We start from the raw sequence: 16,426 nt of genomic DNA on the forward strand, positions 1-16,426 counted from the left end.
GAGATGTAAGATTTCTGTATTTGGGATGAAACGTGCTATAAATACTTTGGGCTTGTATGTCACTGTAGTGATGATCAACCCAGTTGCAGAGGTAGCAACAAAACCTGTTTTGTTTTCAACCTCTCATGTACTGGAGACCAGTAAAACAATTCACAGGTATTCCTACAAATTCCATCACTGATTTAGGGTGTGCCTTTCTGTTTGCAGGTTTCCCCTGTGACTCTCCTCTATCATTTTTCATTGCCATGTCTGACTGTTCTTCAGCATGAGCTGTGGTCAGATTGAAGATATGATACTTGAAGGAAATATTTCCGTATACCTGACTAGGTTCAGTCTGTTTTCTGAACACGTTTCTGTCATCCCTGTATTCTGTGGCTCTTTACATTGTGCCAGACATGCATCCGTATGTCTGGAGATGGAGCTTTACTTTAAATGTTGGGATTCCTTAGATATTATTCTAATTAGATTGTAAAAATCAGGCATTTTATATTCAGCACTTTTTCTGGAAAGACATTAGTCTTCACCTTTCCCCAGAGAAAATTTCCATGTTCAGGCAAAGGGCACGGCTGCAATGAACCACATGTACTGAACCATCAGGCCAGCAAATATGGGAAGTTGGGACAAGACTGAGAGATCTAACTGCCTACCTTTCATTTGTCTCTGTGCCAAAACAAAGCCTATTTTATCTCTGTTCTCATTTTGCCTCTTTAGAGTGATGAGCACAAGCCTCCTTTCCTCCTTCTCCCCACACATTGTACTCCCATTCCTACAATAGGCTTAGGAAAAAGTGAGATGATGGCTTCATTTGCTGCCTCAATTTACCTAATCTGAAAAAAAAGGAAAGAAAAAAATTTAAAACTGTGCAATTTAAGTTGATTTCCAAAGCGGGCAATAATCTCAAAAGAGGGAATCTAGGACCCTTGCTTCCCTGACCATCATTTTGTCACAATCATTCTCAGTCATTTTAACAAAGGATTGATTTCTAGCAATGGCTTTACCGTAATTTATCACCCAGTGAAATCTGACCCCTCCTTTGTTTCTGGAATATTGATCCATGAAAGTTGACTTTTCTTGGCTCTGCTCGGTACCTGAGCCAGGACTACAAAGTGTGATGGATGGGGCAAATTTTTAGCTTGCGTTCTGGAGAGAGGTATTCGCTATAAGAAGAGGCAGTCTGACAGAATCATCTTCACTAGAAATTAATTACCTTATGAATAGAGTTCATTATTGTAGAATCCACTAGTCTAGTTACTCATCTCCATCATGTTCAAAGTAATGATGAGAGAGGTAATGTTGCAGACAGCACAAGGACAGAAGCTGTTCTGGCTCTGAACTGAGATCAGGGATGCCTTTTAGATAAGTAGCATAAAAATATGCAACCACTTTACACCACAGAATCACAGAATAGTTCAGTTTGGAAGGCACTTCTGGAGACCATTTAGTCCACCTGCCTGCTCAAAGCAGGGTCAAATAGGACAGGTTGGCCAGGACTGTGTCCAGTCAGGTTTTGAACGTATCCTAGGATGGAGACTTCTCAACTTGTCTGGACAACCCATTCTGGTGTTCAACTGCCCTCATGGAAAAAATCTTTTTCTTAAATTTAAATTATATTTCCTATATTTCAGTTTGTGCCCATTTCCTCCTATCCTGTCACTGGATACCACTGAGAAGACTCTGGCTTCATCTTCTTTATTCCCAGCTCCCTTCCCGCCCCCATCAGGTATTTGTACACATTGATAGGACATCCCCCCCTCCCCAGGCCTTCTCTTCTCCAGGTTGAACAGTCCCAGCTCTCTCACCCTTTCCGCATAGGAAAGATGCTCCAGTCCCTTAAACATCTTCATGGTCCTTCTCTGAATTTTTTCCAGTATGTCCATGTGTCTTTTGCACTGGCAAGCCCAGGCTTGGAGCCAGCACTCCAGAAGTGTCTCATGTGTGCTGCGTAGAAGGGAAGGAACATCTCCCTTGGCCTGCTGGCAACACTCTGCCTACTGCAGCCTGGGAAGCTGTTGGTGTTCTTTGCCACAAAGGCATATTTCAGACTTGTGTTCAACTTGGTGTCCACCAAGAATTCCAGGTCCTTTTCTGCAAACACAATGCTTTCCAGATGGTAGGCCCTCCATTGGCACAGCTGGGTCTTCAGGCTGTTGTACCTGAAGAGTCTTGGAGAAGATCCAGTTGCTCTCTTTCTCACAATTTCTGATGCTGTGTGGTCTGCTGACCTTCTGCCATGTACCACTGCACAGCCTTCACCAGTGTACACATATGGGCAAAGAGTCTACCTCCTTCAGCCCCAGTCCAACCATGAGGTCCCAGGCACTCCTGCAATCCCAGACGTGCAGAGCTGCATCCTCCCTTGGGGATGTACTAGGGGTAGCTGCTGCAGTAGGTGCTGGGGACTGTGCCCTGCGATGTGTCACCACCTTTGCAGAGCCCTCAGCAGAGGTTCTGATTTTGCACTCTGCATAAACTGCTGTGTCTACCGGCTGCTTCTGTTCATTGTGCTTGTGGTGCACATCAGCAAAAATGTAGCTTGCAGTTCAATTAACCATGTGAATGCTCACATGTATTTAACTCTTGCTATTGTGCTGTATTTTTACTACGTCCCAATGCATCATAACCAAATTGTTATTAATCCCTTACATTGAACATGGTTATCTGAGACAGTGCTATATACTGGGCAACATAATTTGCCTCTTCTTTGCTGGGGAAAATAAAGCATAGAGGGGGATAGCAGCCAAAGAAATGTTAAAACTAAACTACCAGCAAAGGAGATCTAGTATCCTAAACCTTAGCTTTGTGTCTGCATTACATTTCACATTTATTTGCTCCAATTTAGTAACTGTTTGCTGTTACCAAGGAAATGAGAGACTCCTTGGCATCTAGCATGCCCACAGTGCATCCTCACTATTGATGAATAGGAAAGGGAGCATGAGTATACTCCAGTGCATGTCAGAGATCAAGAAAAAGCAAGCTATTGAAAAGAGAGAAAGTAAACAAGATTATCTGAATGAAATCAAGAAATAGCTGCAGAGGAGGTTTCACTGTTGTGATCATTTAGGGCTCTCCAGCCAACTCAGATATTTATGATGATTCTGTGGGGAAAAAAGTGTCAAATATTCCTTGTTGTCCTGGCAATGACACCCTGCAGAGGGCCTGCCACAGATGCTGTATTCACCATCCCTATTATTGTCAGAAGGCACCACTGAGTCCCTCTGTACTGAGAGAACTAAGACGTCCGTGTGACACAGCTCCCAGCTAACATAATGCCGTACATTGGACAGGGGTTTTTTTGCCATTTTTGGTGCCTTTTTCAAGGTTTTTGTGGCTCAAAGGTCCATGTCTTGAAATCCATACTCACATTTTACTTGGGAAAACCTCCCACAGATTTTGAGAATGGAGACTCCAGAACTTAGTCCAGAAAAAGGAGGGGACAGATCCATCTCCAGAATTCAGACAGACAGAATATCCTCCGTGAGTGAACAGGAATGAGACAGCATAAGTGGGGAAATATCAAACAGGAACTGATCCCTGCAGGATGGACGCTTCCCTCCCTCTTCCCATTTTGAGTAGCTGCTAAAAGGACGCGCATGTGTTTGCAGACCTTGCTGTGGGTGATCTCAGAAGTGGGAGAATGAGTTGGGTGTGTGTTGGGCAGATAAGTTTCACCAGGAAGCTGTGTTGGGCTGAAGTGTTATAAAATATTTTTGAGACTGAAATGTGTTACACTGTGAGTTGCTTGACTGAGGTAAGAGATGTGCTTCTTGGGTCATTTAAACATATGTAGAAAAATCAGTGGGAACCCTGAGATAGTAGGACAGATAATAAAAATGTTATTTTTTATTTATTTCTGAATTATGATTATCTCATTGTTTTAATTTTTTCTTTTACATGAACGTCCATCTCCTGTGAAGGATTTCTGTGATTTCTCACACCATGTGATGATAAGTATACAGATAACTTAAGGGAGGTGAGAGTATTTCTCCTATATTTAAAATGAAAACCTCAACCCAAGCAAAAAATTTTCCATCAACATGAAAGGCAACATCTTATGGTGGTTACTATGAGGAAGGAGGGAGTGTTTCAGCACCTCTCACAATGAATTCCAAGAGGCCAGTACTTCTTCTTTCATGGTAGCGGATACGCCATCCCATTTTTAGTCTTATGCTTTGGGGAATGGATGCTGTGCTCCTGAAGCAGCTCTGGTTTTATCTGGAGGCTCAGTTTCGTTAACACTTTTCAGTCAGGGTCAAGCGTAACAGTTGTGCTGATCTTATTCAGGCTGTTAGCTTATGGCAGCAGGCACGGATAGCATGATTGTGCTGGTCTACTTAGATTTGACATCATCCTTGGGTAGAACTGGACAAAGTAGATTGAGGCATCTGTAGATCCTGTCAAGCACCAAGCTGTATTTAATTAGCTCAGTCTAATTCAGAGGGACCTTTGCCATACCTCTTGCTCACTGAACACACACAGCTCAGTGGCACAGTGCCGTTACTGTACAGTTGTCACTGAGCCCTGCGTCCTTCTGGATCTCCACTAACTGCAGACCCTATGGAAGCAATGAATAGCTACAATCACCATGGAGATTTTTTTTTTTCCCTTTTCTTGGCTGGAATATTGCAGTTTTTCCTCCCTGGAATAAAAAATTGTATTTCAGTTTTCCGTAACTTTTTCTGCTGCAGACAGAAAGCTTGTACTGCTTTACTGAAAAATGCAGCTGTTTGTGTGCTTATACAGGGGAGTTTTCCATGCATATCAGACTGGTATTTTATAAACAGAGCTAGCTTCTACCCCCTCTGGGTGCCATCAAGACAGTGTGTTTTACTTTGTATATGTTCTACAGGACTCTTGTTCTTTCTTGAAGCCATATATTTGCCTTTCCAACTCAAAGCTTGAAATATATTTCTGATTATTTCTTAAATGGTGGATTACAGGAAGAGAATTTAAGGGAAAGTCCAATAGTGTTGGATGTTGTTTTCATAATAGTCCAACAGAAATTAAATATACAGAACTTTGGGATGTGCAGTAATTTACTGAAAAATGCAATCTGTTCTTTGAGGATTCTTATGAATAGTGAAACAAGTGTGTCTGTTGTAGTATGAGAATACCTCTAATTGTTTCCCCTTGATTTTGTGGTAATGCATCTAGACCTAAGGGCAGGGAAAAGTGTATTGTATCCACTGCAAATAAATCAGTGCAATTAACTGCCGATTATGCAAACTGACCTTGAGAGCTAATACATGGCTGCTATCAGACTGCTATTTCTATCAGGAATCTAGTTTAGAAGAGACAGTACAGGGATCTGGCCCTGGATCAATGAAGGAAATGTCTTGAACAAATTGGGACCACAGAGGTCAGTCTTCTGAAAAACATAATTAAATTGGGCCTGAACTGGAAGACTCACACATCAAAGAACTGCAGTGATCAAATGATTAGGGTATGAAGGGGGGGGTGGGGGGTGGTGCAGCAGAAAGGGGGAAAGGAACAGCAAAGAGTGTATGAGACAGCAGCTTTAAAGATGGTGTTTGAGAAGCAGAGTGTGTTTAGAGGCATAGATAAGGAAATTTAGTCAAAGGCAGATTAAGTAAAAGAACCAAAATGTTTGAAACAAATACCAGGATGTGTTGGCACACACTAGAAAGCAAAGAGCATGTAAGAAAATGAGGAACAATAAAGTATGCAGAAAGACAATATTAGGAATGCAACGAGAAAATCCTTGGGTAATGGAGCCTGTTGTTTGCAATATAAATTTAAATGCAATGTATAGCAGTTGGCTGGTCTTATCTGATAAGACTGTCGTTCTGTGAGTAGTTGGTAAGCAGAAACTGCGAAGTGAAGCAGAATATATATTTGAAATATTTGGGGCTTATATGTTTTGTTTTATCGCATGCCTTCCCTTCAGTTTAATTTTAGGAGACTTGTTCTTTTTTGCTGACTTAGTGCCAGTGGAAGGTGCTATATGGAGACCCCTGGGGATTGAAGACTTTTGTTTTCTCATAAATAAACATAGGAAGTGTAACAGCAAAGAGGCTATCGTCATCTGGCCTTCCACTCACCTTCCTCTAGCCTCACCTAGAAGATTTTCCATCTTTCCTGGGACAAGGTCTCTGCAGAGCAGTCAGTGTTTGACAGGAAAACAGTAGTACCTTGTATAGTTTCATATTCAAAACTTCCAGCCTCATCAGCATGACTGAAAAGTCATGGTACACTTGTACTATTGTTATTTATGAAGTAGTAGACTAGGGGTGCTTTTTTTTACCTTCCATTTGCTTTCATGGTGATGTTTCCCTGTGTACTCATTTGCACTAGTCAAGTGTTCTTCGCAGCCAGGGGAGTTAGAAATGTATTCCACTATATCTGGACTTACTGCTAGTGAAAGCTGAGACTCTGAGTTATGGTTAAGTCATTGAAGTAGAAGAATGCAAGATGTCAGGAAAGCAGGCAAAGCTTTTTTCAGGGCCTTCAGTGCTGCAGGTACTTGGGGGAGCAGACGAGGCACCTGGGACTAGAGTCACTTCAGCTGTGCACAGACATCCACTGCCTCCACTGCCTCTGACTTCTGTTGTCAGGCAGCCTTGGGATGACAATAAACCAGTGACTGAGCTAGAGAAAGCACTGTAAAAGCTGTCTCTTAACTGCGATCTCCCTTTCTGTGCTGTGACAACAGACTTCCCCATACACACATACACAGTCTCCAGGTACCTTGCAAACAACTGATTAGTAGAAGTCAACAGGTATATTTATTTTTATCTTACAGGGGAGGAAGAAAAGTTGAGTGAAACTCATCCAAGGCTATGTATCAAGACAGTGGTAAAATAATCTGGGAGTTAACACTGAGGCCAGATTTCTTACCCAGAGATGCAGGCTCACAGTATCTCCTTTCAATGCAATTATGCAAACACTATCCATGACACTAGATTTGTATTAATAAATTGTACAGTGACATGTCTTATTTGTAGAAACATCACTGTGCAAGCAGAGGTTATGAGAGTCAAGAAAGTATGAGAGTTGAGCTGGGTTTTCCAGGAGGGACTTGGTGAGTAACCTTGGGCAAGATATTTGAGCCAAATTGTGCCCCTTCTTGCTCACCTGTAAAAATGGGTTAGTAGTAACAGTCTCTTCTGTAAAGTGCATTAAGAACTTGATATGAAAGAACATGTATTCCTACCAAAAGATCACCACTCCGTTCTCTTTTTTGTCCAGTGGCAACGCAGTTTGGAAATGTATAACTGTATAACCAGATGTGACATGGTGCACAACTGCAAAAAAACAATATACACACAGTAGAAATAATGGGAGTGTGAAGTTGTCCAGAGAAACAGTGAATGATCCTCCTGCATTGGAATCTGAAATTGAGAGTGACTAAGAGACAGAAGATTTAACTGACAAATCTATTTCCGTACAAACTAAGTGAAAACCAAGAAATTATAGTAAAAAGTTTACCAGGCTGAAGAAAAAGCCCAGAGACTCTGGAGACCATGTGTTCTGTCACGCAGCAGCGTACCAGGGGTCAAGTATTTCCTTCTCAGGCCTCTGCTGGTTTGTTACCAAACCATAAACCATCCTCAACAACAAACCATTGGGGTTATATTCCCTGTAACAGGGGACCGCTGCTACTGAATGCCGATGCAGCATGTTTAGGAGTCATAATCTGGGACATTCAGCAAATAATTATTTTTTTTATAATGTGGACTTCAGTTTGCCGTTCCCATGTTTCATAGCTTCTCCAAATCTTTGCACGCAGCTTTCTGAGCCCTAATAAATTTATGAGAAACATCAGAAAATGGTTGTTTTGTATGTATGACTTGTTTTTCCTACCAGTGCCTCTTTGACTGTTGGTTGTACATGAAAGTAAAACTGCAGTCCGTATTGCAAATAAAGAATACTTCCTAAGGGATATTGGACAGAGTTTGTCTCTAGGGCTAAATAAAGGGTCAATTAACAACAAAAAAAAAAAGGTAACAAGTCCAGATAGGGAAGAGAATACCAATTTTAGTTATCCCCCTTTTCCTTTGATGCGGAAGGGAATAAGACTATATAAAGGCTTTTATAAGAATTAGGGTAAGCTAGGGATAAAACACTACCTGAATAGTTGCTGTTATGGCTCAGAGCCGAGTGCAGTTTGGATTCTGATGATGAGAACAGGCCTTCAATTGTATTTGCAGAAAGCAATAGGGTCTGTTGATGGACATTTATGTTTTACACCACAGGCAATATCTCTGAGAGAGTTGCCACTCCATACCTGTGCAGTTTCCCTGTGTGTTCAAAATGAGTAATAGACAGAATAACTGGTAACTTCTCTGTTGTGCTGATAAAGCAAAACGCAGGATTGCTGTAAAGACCCAGATAAATAAATGAACTAGATGGTTATAAATAGCAAGGGGGCTCAGCTTATCTGACTCATGAGTTTGTAGATGAAATCTGATGGAAAATGGCACTCAACATTAAAATTGGAGGTGGAGGTAAAGGTAAAGGTTGGAGGGGCATTAAATGAACAAACAAAAATGAATGGACCTGCAAATGATCTGGGGGGAAAAAAACAAACCAAACCAAGCCAGTTCTAATTAGTTGTTGAAAACACTCTTCTGCATTTCCTGTGTCCCTCTTGTTGCGAAACCATGATCTTTCACAGATGTGGCTGCACTGGAAAGCTCTAAGAAACAGGTCAAATAGACCTGTTGTTGATGCAACACATCCCACACCTGAGGAACAGATTATTTATTCCCCTGGGCAGGAGCCATGAGGTAACTGCTCAGCTGCTTCAGGGCTTCTCTTACCCCCCACCTGCAGCTTCTCATCAGTTGGCTCAGGCAATTCAGGGATAGTGTCTCCCCCTGAAGAAAAGCAACATTTTATGCAGCTGAAGCAAATACAGATGCATGTGCATGTATCAGGCAGTGTTACTTAAGTCTGTCTGTTTACCAAATGTCTACACTTGGATTTTCTAAAGGGCCTCTTTCTCTTATTTTGTTTTTATATGCTTACAAGTAAATGTCTGCATGTTTAAATTTTGTGCATATTCAAAAACCATGCAGTTTTTTGTCTCAACAAACCAGGCAGTTAAAGAGTATGCTTCCCAGTCAGTGAAGGTAAAATAATGAAATTGCAGCTATTTTCACAGGTAAAATCACACTGCTCAACAAAATCTGGCTATGATTATTAAGGTTATAATGTGCCACCCACAAGTTCTGGCTAGAGTTAGATAACTTTTTTCTATTTGGCCAGAAGTTTTAAAGTTTTACCCACTGATATGTACCAGTCCATGTTCACAAGACCTGTTTGTGAGATTGTTCAGGTTTCATGAAACCACTTTAGGAAAAGTATTAAGTTAAGCATTCAAAATGTTTGTTTCTGGTGTTTCTGAGAAGTAATGTTTTCATTTTGAAATTATGTGTTTTGTGTAGGTATTTGCCTAAGGTAGCATGATTTTTAATGAATAAGTAAATCAAACATGCCTATGGGATTCATGTTACAGGATTGAATTAATTCAGTTGCCACAATCAGCATTCAGGAATTAAAAATTTTGCCACGAGCTTCAGGACAGGTACAAAAGAAACTGACCTTGGCATTGACGGTAAACATCATTTTAGAGTAAAAATTTCCATCTTCTGCAGCAAAAGAGATTTAGGCTACTTTCTAAGTGGAATTTTAAGCCCATGGTTCTCTGTGTACGCATGAAGGCTTTTCAGTCCGAACTTCAAGTGGCATGATACCAGATCAGACAAGGTCTATAGAGATTAGTTATAATGAAGTAGTGGCACCTGTAGCCTTTGGGTGGAAAGCCTCTTATTTTGTAAACCAGGCCACTAAATAAGATTCAGATTTGTGCGGTGTGTTTGCAGAAACAGCAGCCCCCACTATAACAGCAGTGTAGCTATTTTCACAGAATGGTGTTAATACCTAGTGTCAGTCCTTTAAAAAACACTTTAGGAACATGGACTTTCAAAGCGCATTAAAGTCAGCTGGAATAGGGCATCCAGGCTCCCCAAATAGTTTTCCAGGACTGCATCCTTACAACTATTCACATCCCTGAGCTGTCTGGAATCTACTTTTCTGTGGAAATTAGTAGACAATCTGTCTTCCAAAGAATGTGTGTCCCTGACTGACCTACTCCTGAATAATATTAGGGCTCCAGAGTGAGTTTACTGCTGATTAGACACCAGAGAACCTGTACAGCTCAGACTACCTTAACGGCAGAGTGTACTCCCTCTTGTCTAAAAAGGCTGAACTCAGGTTAAAGCCTTTTCAGCAGACAGGATATTAATAACGTCTCTCTTCCATATGGATTCTCTGATGCCCAACAAGAGGTGGACCCATTATTTCCTTTGCAGAAGCCTAACAAAGCTAATGAAGTCTCTCTCCTCTGCCTTCATGAAACTTACTCTATATTCTTGAAATGTGTGAGTAGTAAACATTTCTGAGGCTTCTGCACTTCAGATTTTATCTGAAGTGATGAAAATGCCCCAAATGTATTGTAGGGAAGTGCCAGACAGGCAGATGCTCAGAAGTACATAGAACGTATTCACTAAGTTTTATTTTCTCACAAAATGAATCTCAAAGTCTTGACTAATTTTGCACATTTATTAAAAACACATGGCTTATAATGATGTCTTCAGTGCAGCAAAGTGCTAATAAAAGTGAGGTGGGATCTAACAGGCATATACCTGGTTTCCTCTTGACTTAAGATCTCTCGCTGCATTTCCTAGGAACTAGGATGTAAGCACATCCTAGGATGAAAGTGCTCTAGGGTCACTAAGGCTATTAGACATACATACTGTCCAGCAGCCAGATGTCCAAGTCTTTGGCAGAGAAACTACAAATACACTATGTTTCTCTGCAATCAAAACCACTGTGAAAAATGAAAATCATCACGTACACACCTATGTGAGCACATACACTTTTCCATTAGTGCTCAAAATGCACTTTCCAGGTGATGTCAGGGAAATTGCACCATGTATTTCAAGAAATCACCTAAGGGGTATTTGGTAGTAGTTTAACTCTGTGAAACAGAAACAAGGTGCTGATATTTTTGACTGACTCTGAAATCTGTCTAATAAGATTTGGGGTTACTATTGTCTGTCAAGTATTACAGGTGTTAAACCTTCACAGAAGTGTCTGAGGTTCTTTTTTTTTTTTTTTTTTTTTTTTTTTTTGGCCTAAGTAACCTGAAATGTAAAGAGGTGACTAATTGCAGGGGTTAACTGTGCTGGAACATTAGAATATGAAATATGAAATTGTTCTTTTAGGGTGTATGGAAAGTACCGCTTCTAATGGAAGAAATGAAATGCCTTAGTAAAGTAGGAGACATGAAAGAAGGAAAATATTTATGTGCATTAAAGCTGTGAGGCTCCTGTGCCAGACACCATCAGTGTTATTGCCCTATACTTCAACAGAAAAGCTGCTGTGAGGTCAGAGCTTTGTCTACCAAAATCCTGCAGTCAATAGAGGTTTGCAATGTGTAATGTAATGTGTGTTCCACCACGCTTATAGCCTGGTGATGCAAGGATGCTCAGGCTGTAAGTGAATTACATCTGACCTAGCTCTGCACCTCACTAGCTACATTGATTATTTGGTCTTTTAATAAACGTATTGCTTCAGTCTTGGGAAAGGTAAAGGAATTGGGTAAAGTTAGTACTTAAAAAAAGAAATATAATTACTAGTGTCAGGGAAAGATCAGGAAAGAATTATGAAAAATAAGGAAAAGCTTCCCAAAAATTCACACAAATAGAAGTTTTGCCAATGAAAAACTGAAAGAGACCAATATCCTCCTGTGTGAGATAGCCCTGCCTAAGAAAATACTGGGTTATTTCCTTAGGGATCTGTTGAATGGATTTTCAAGAGTGACCCCTCTTGAAAATTGCCTTTTATGGATTATCTGTACCTCTGTTCTGGATCCAGCTACAACCAGTTCTTTAAAGACTGCAACCATAACAGAAATGTTTTTACATTGAAGACCATCCCATGAGTCAAATCCATTTGGAGGCACACACCTCTTGAGCATAGCTCTTCCTAAATACTACCAAACTTGGACTGCTTCCAGAGCTGGGGAGCACAGAGCAGGTAGTATGGATACCTAGCTGCTTGGAAAGGTGAAAACAAGGGGACAGAGCTCAAATGAAGCAAACTGCATAAATGAACCTCGTGATGGTACTGGGGTAGTAAAATAATTTTGATTACAACTTTGCTATGGCTGCAGTGTTCAAGAAGTTGTACGAAGGGCAATAGTTTTGTTAAAATTCATCCAGAGTTCCTTTTTTTCTGTTTCTGTGGAAGAAATATCAGTCAAATTAATATGAGTGGAGCTTAGTAAAGACAGCCACAAATACCTGAAGAAGTGTGTGCTTGTAAATGTTCCCCCTCTGTGATTTATAAAATGTAAGGTGGCTGGAGAAAGCAAGCACTTCACAGGTTAGAGGTATTCATTCTTTTCGATAAAACTAGCTCCCGAAAAGGCCCAGGCACAGCACATAGGTATATAATTGAATTTAAACATCTGAATGGTTTCACAGATGCTCACAAAGCTAGCAGTGGTTTAACACCCAACCCATTTTCAGTGTATTTAATACTGAGGATGGATTCAGAGGCAGAGACTTTTACATTCCTTTCTGCCACAGTCATCCCTTGGAGAGTTAGGCATAAACTACCTGCATGGGTCAGGGAGTACACGACACCTACCTTTCCCACAGAGTTTTTGGCAATGCAAGGGATTAAGGAGTAATTTTTGCCTGACAGGGTCCCATCCCTTTTTGTCTATTGTAGATTAAACTGCTTCAGAGAATATATGTAAAACTTTCACCCATTGCTGCAGTCCTTCAAGCTTTGTAGCTGGACGGTAGACTTCCCAGTCACAGAGGGTCACTGAAAACAGAGATAAGACAGTTAAGAAAAAGGACACAGGCACCTCCCAGAGAAGAAAATCAAACTCCTCCACACCGCTTACAAAGCTGAAGAAAAGTATATGAACTCACCCATACGGTCCCTGGAAGTTTGTTCCCAGGGCACTTGGAGACAGTAAAATCAGAGCCACTATTCATCCCATCCTTTTCTTTTATCTGCCCTTTTTTTTTCTCCCCAGCCTGTATGCTGCAGCTATTGTGTATCTGACAGTTGTACTATACTTGGTGCTGTGGTATGCAAAGGTTATTGGAATTTATATGCAAAGTTCAATGAATATAGAATTAAAAAATGCCTCAGAGACATTCCTGAAATGAGATGCCAAATCTCAGAAGTTGTATCTTTATGAGGAAAATTTGAATACAAAACACCGAGGTTTATGACTCTTGCACATATTAATTCATACCAATCTGTGTTATAAGAGGACTAAAGGGGCTATTTTTCATCTCGGGCTGAGACAGGAGCTCTGCCAGATTTACTGACTCCCTGTGAGAAATCTACCTTATCTGGCTGATAGATACCTTTAAAACATAAATCAGAACGGCGAGATTATCACAAGGCTGCCATTAGTAGCCCATAAAATGCTTGGTATTGCAGGTCTCAAGAGATTTTGGGAACAAGGTGAGCAAACTGGTCAGCAAAACCAGATCCTAAACTTAACATTTTAATTTTTCTCTTGTATTAAAGTTACCAGAACTGAAATAAAAACAATTTTTATTACACATCCATCCCTTTGGCAACTAGCAATTACCATGACTTTGTGGGAGTGTCTAGAGTTTAGAAGATACTATTATAATTGTGCAGACTCACGAATTCTTACCTCATCTGTGACTCAGGTCCTTGTCTGTCTCGACAGAAAAAGGAAAACTGGCTGCCCTACAAAAGCCCCAGATGTTCTCCTTATGGAGCCCTGCCCACTTCTATTCTCTCCAACGACCTATAGGTAGTCCTTTGTACCATATTTGCTCTGTCATGAACCGGCCACTTCAGGACTACATTGCAGAGAAATCCAAGGCTCAGAAGCTTGAAATACTGATGCTGGCAACAGATCACAAAAGATAGAAATTTCCTCTGCAGACAATGAATATTTACATTAATACTTTCAAATGTGTTCAGTAATTGGAATGATAGAAGCCATAATATTTCCATCCTTGTATAGTTGTTACTGATTTGTCCTCCTGCTGGTAAAACCACATATTGCACTCACTGTGTCTTTTTCATGCACACATGCAAGCACACACAGGCAGATGATGCGCTTTCATGCCATCTGCAGATGGTTTCCCCATCAGGGTTTACTTTGCCATTTAGATCTCCTGCTTCAGTGTCTCCTCTCGGTGTTGCAGTCCCTATTTTCTGTAATTAACTTCTGTTCCTCCCCCCATTTTTTTTTACAAACGCTTTTCAGTCTGATGCTTAGTGTCAACTGTCTCCCCAAAGCACTGTGATATTTAACAGCATCCGGAAAAAATGTGGTTAGAGAATTGGGACACTTAAAGGAGACACTGTTCTCGTAAGTGTGCATTCACATTTTTGAATAGATATTCAGAGGGTGGGAATATAGATGAGGGAGAAGCTATGAAAGGGCTTATTACTAATTAACTGTATCTATTTCTCCCCCTTTTAAACTGCTTTTTGTTTATAATTTCAGCTGGTAGGGTAATGCACCAAATTAAAGCTGCAGAACACAATTATAATTAAGATTCAAAAAGCCAATTGCCTGTTAGTAAACTACCAATTGATAATAAAGTAAGGGATATTTATAGCTCTTTGCTAAGTATGCCACAGATTTGCATCAATAACATACTTGTTAATCTCCAAACATTTTATTCAGTAGCCTTTTATTTACTACTGAAGGTAAGATTACTCTTCTCAAGCCACCCTTTCTATAAGTATCTCGCTTTCATCTTGTTTGGAGAGTTCAGCAAACACAGATGCTTCAATCCTTTCCTATGAAATAGTAAAAGCAGTATGTAATTACTAGTATCACACCATGCAGAAAACCTTGCCATAAAGAACATACTACACATAGTTCAGCACTCATAACATCTTGTATTTCTACGGATTCTTCTTTCTGAGTCATCTCACATATTCTCCAGAGGGAAAACCAAACAAGCTTACACAGGAGAGGAATCAGCTGCCTTTGGGCAGAGGCCCAAACATAGAAGTCTTGGTTTCAGTCTTTTACAGGGAGGTAGAGCAAGACCTGTTTAAAGGGTTAAAAAAAATTTACTTAAGTGATAGATTTTGTTTTGTGTTTAGTGCGTGTTACTAGGGGACTAATAACTAACCTTTATAATTTCTTTTAATTGTTGTAAAACATGTGTGTAACTGTCATTTCAGCTGTGTGACGAAGTGTAAATAACTGCGATGTGACTTTTGTGTGAAATATGTTTCTTGCATCATATGTCCACTAAAGTTTGAGTGGCCTCATAGTACTAATTACTGGAGTCATTGTGAGACACTGTGTATTATCCCAGCAGTAAGAGAACCAGCTTAGGCACAGGTGACTGTCTGCCATCCACTGCGCAGGCACTGGAGGGGCAATTGATGACATGTGAGGGTGTCTAATCACTTATTGTGCCATGACTGCTCTTGAAACATGGGTGCCAAAATCTGCTAAGCATATGAGCACCTGCATGATTAAGAAGGGATATGGTGTATACCATGGACTGAGGACAGACAAACACTCATGAGGGCAGGGCAAAATGGCCATGCTGGAAATTATAGCCTGAATTGTGCCTGTAGCTACTGCCACAGGTGAGGCAATTGGAGGCTAGGGCACACCATCTTGGAAAAAAAGCCTGGCAGATCCCTCACAAAAATATAGCTTTTTATCAACCTGCTGTTTCCTCAAAGGGAGAATGAGGATTAGAAATGAACAATCTGCCCATTCTTTGACCCTCCTTGATAGCAGGGTCTGGGCAAGGGAGAAACAGAAAGGAAACAATTTTACCTATATCCTGCATGTGTGGGAAGAAGGTCAATGAAACTATGCAAGAAGATATTCCCAAACCTGAAGCAGGGCTGCAACTTCTCCCAGCCACAAACGGCCCTCCAAGTGAACCTGTAAATACATTTTGTTTATTCTTCAAAGACACATACCTCACAGCTCAAGCTGGAAAAGCATGTGAGAGCTGAAAAACAGAAAGGAAATAATGGTGTAAAGAGAAATAGTTAGGAATGCAAAGGAGGACCATGGACACACATGAGAACCCCGCTGTCACTACAACAGAAAGTTTTTCAGCCTGTGAGCACGGATGTTTCAGAAAGCTTGCCAGGAGCCTAAGGTAGCACAAGTTTCCCCTGCATCTCTCCTCTTTGGAGCTAGATGATGCCATCTTTCCCATAGGTTGTCTGAACACAGGGTGAATCCAGGTGACGATTATGCAAGCGATTTCTGCTTCCTGTGCTGTGTAACATGAATTTTATTATGGGTGGGCAAGTGAACTGACTCACCCCAGGACTGGCCAGATAATTACATGGTCATTACTAACCACATTACTGAAGGGTAAATATGCAGTTATTTTTA

General features: G+C 40.7%; 1 protein-coding gene across 1 annotated transcript in view; it reads left to right on the forward strand.

Moving 5' to 3' along the window:
• LRFN2 (leucine rich repeat and fibronectin type III domain containing 2) overlaps positions 1–16,426 on the forward strand; it is a 162,546-nt gene that overhangs the window by 103,815 nt on the left and 42,305 nt on the right. The gene's annotated exons all lie outside the window — the stretch shown is intronic.

This window comes from Phalacrocorax aristotelis, chromosome 3 (genome assembly GCF_949628215.1).
Source record: "Phalacrocorax aristotelis chromosome 3, bGulAri2.1, whole genome shotgun sequence".
NCBI lineage: Eukaryota > Metazoa > Chordata > Aves > Suliformes > Phalacrocoracidae > Phalacrocorax > Phalacrocorax aristotelis.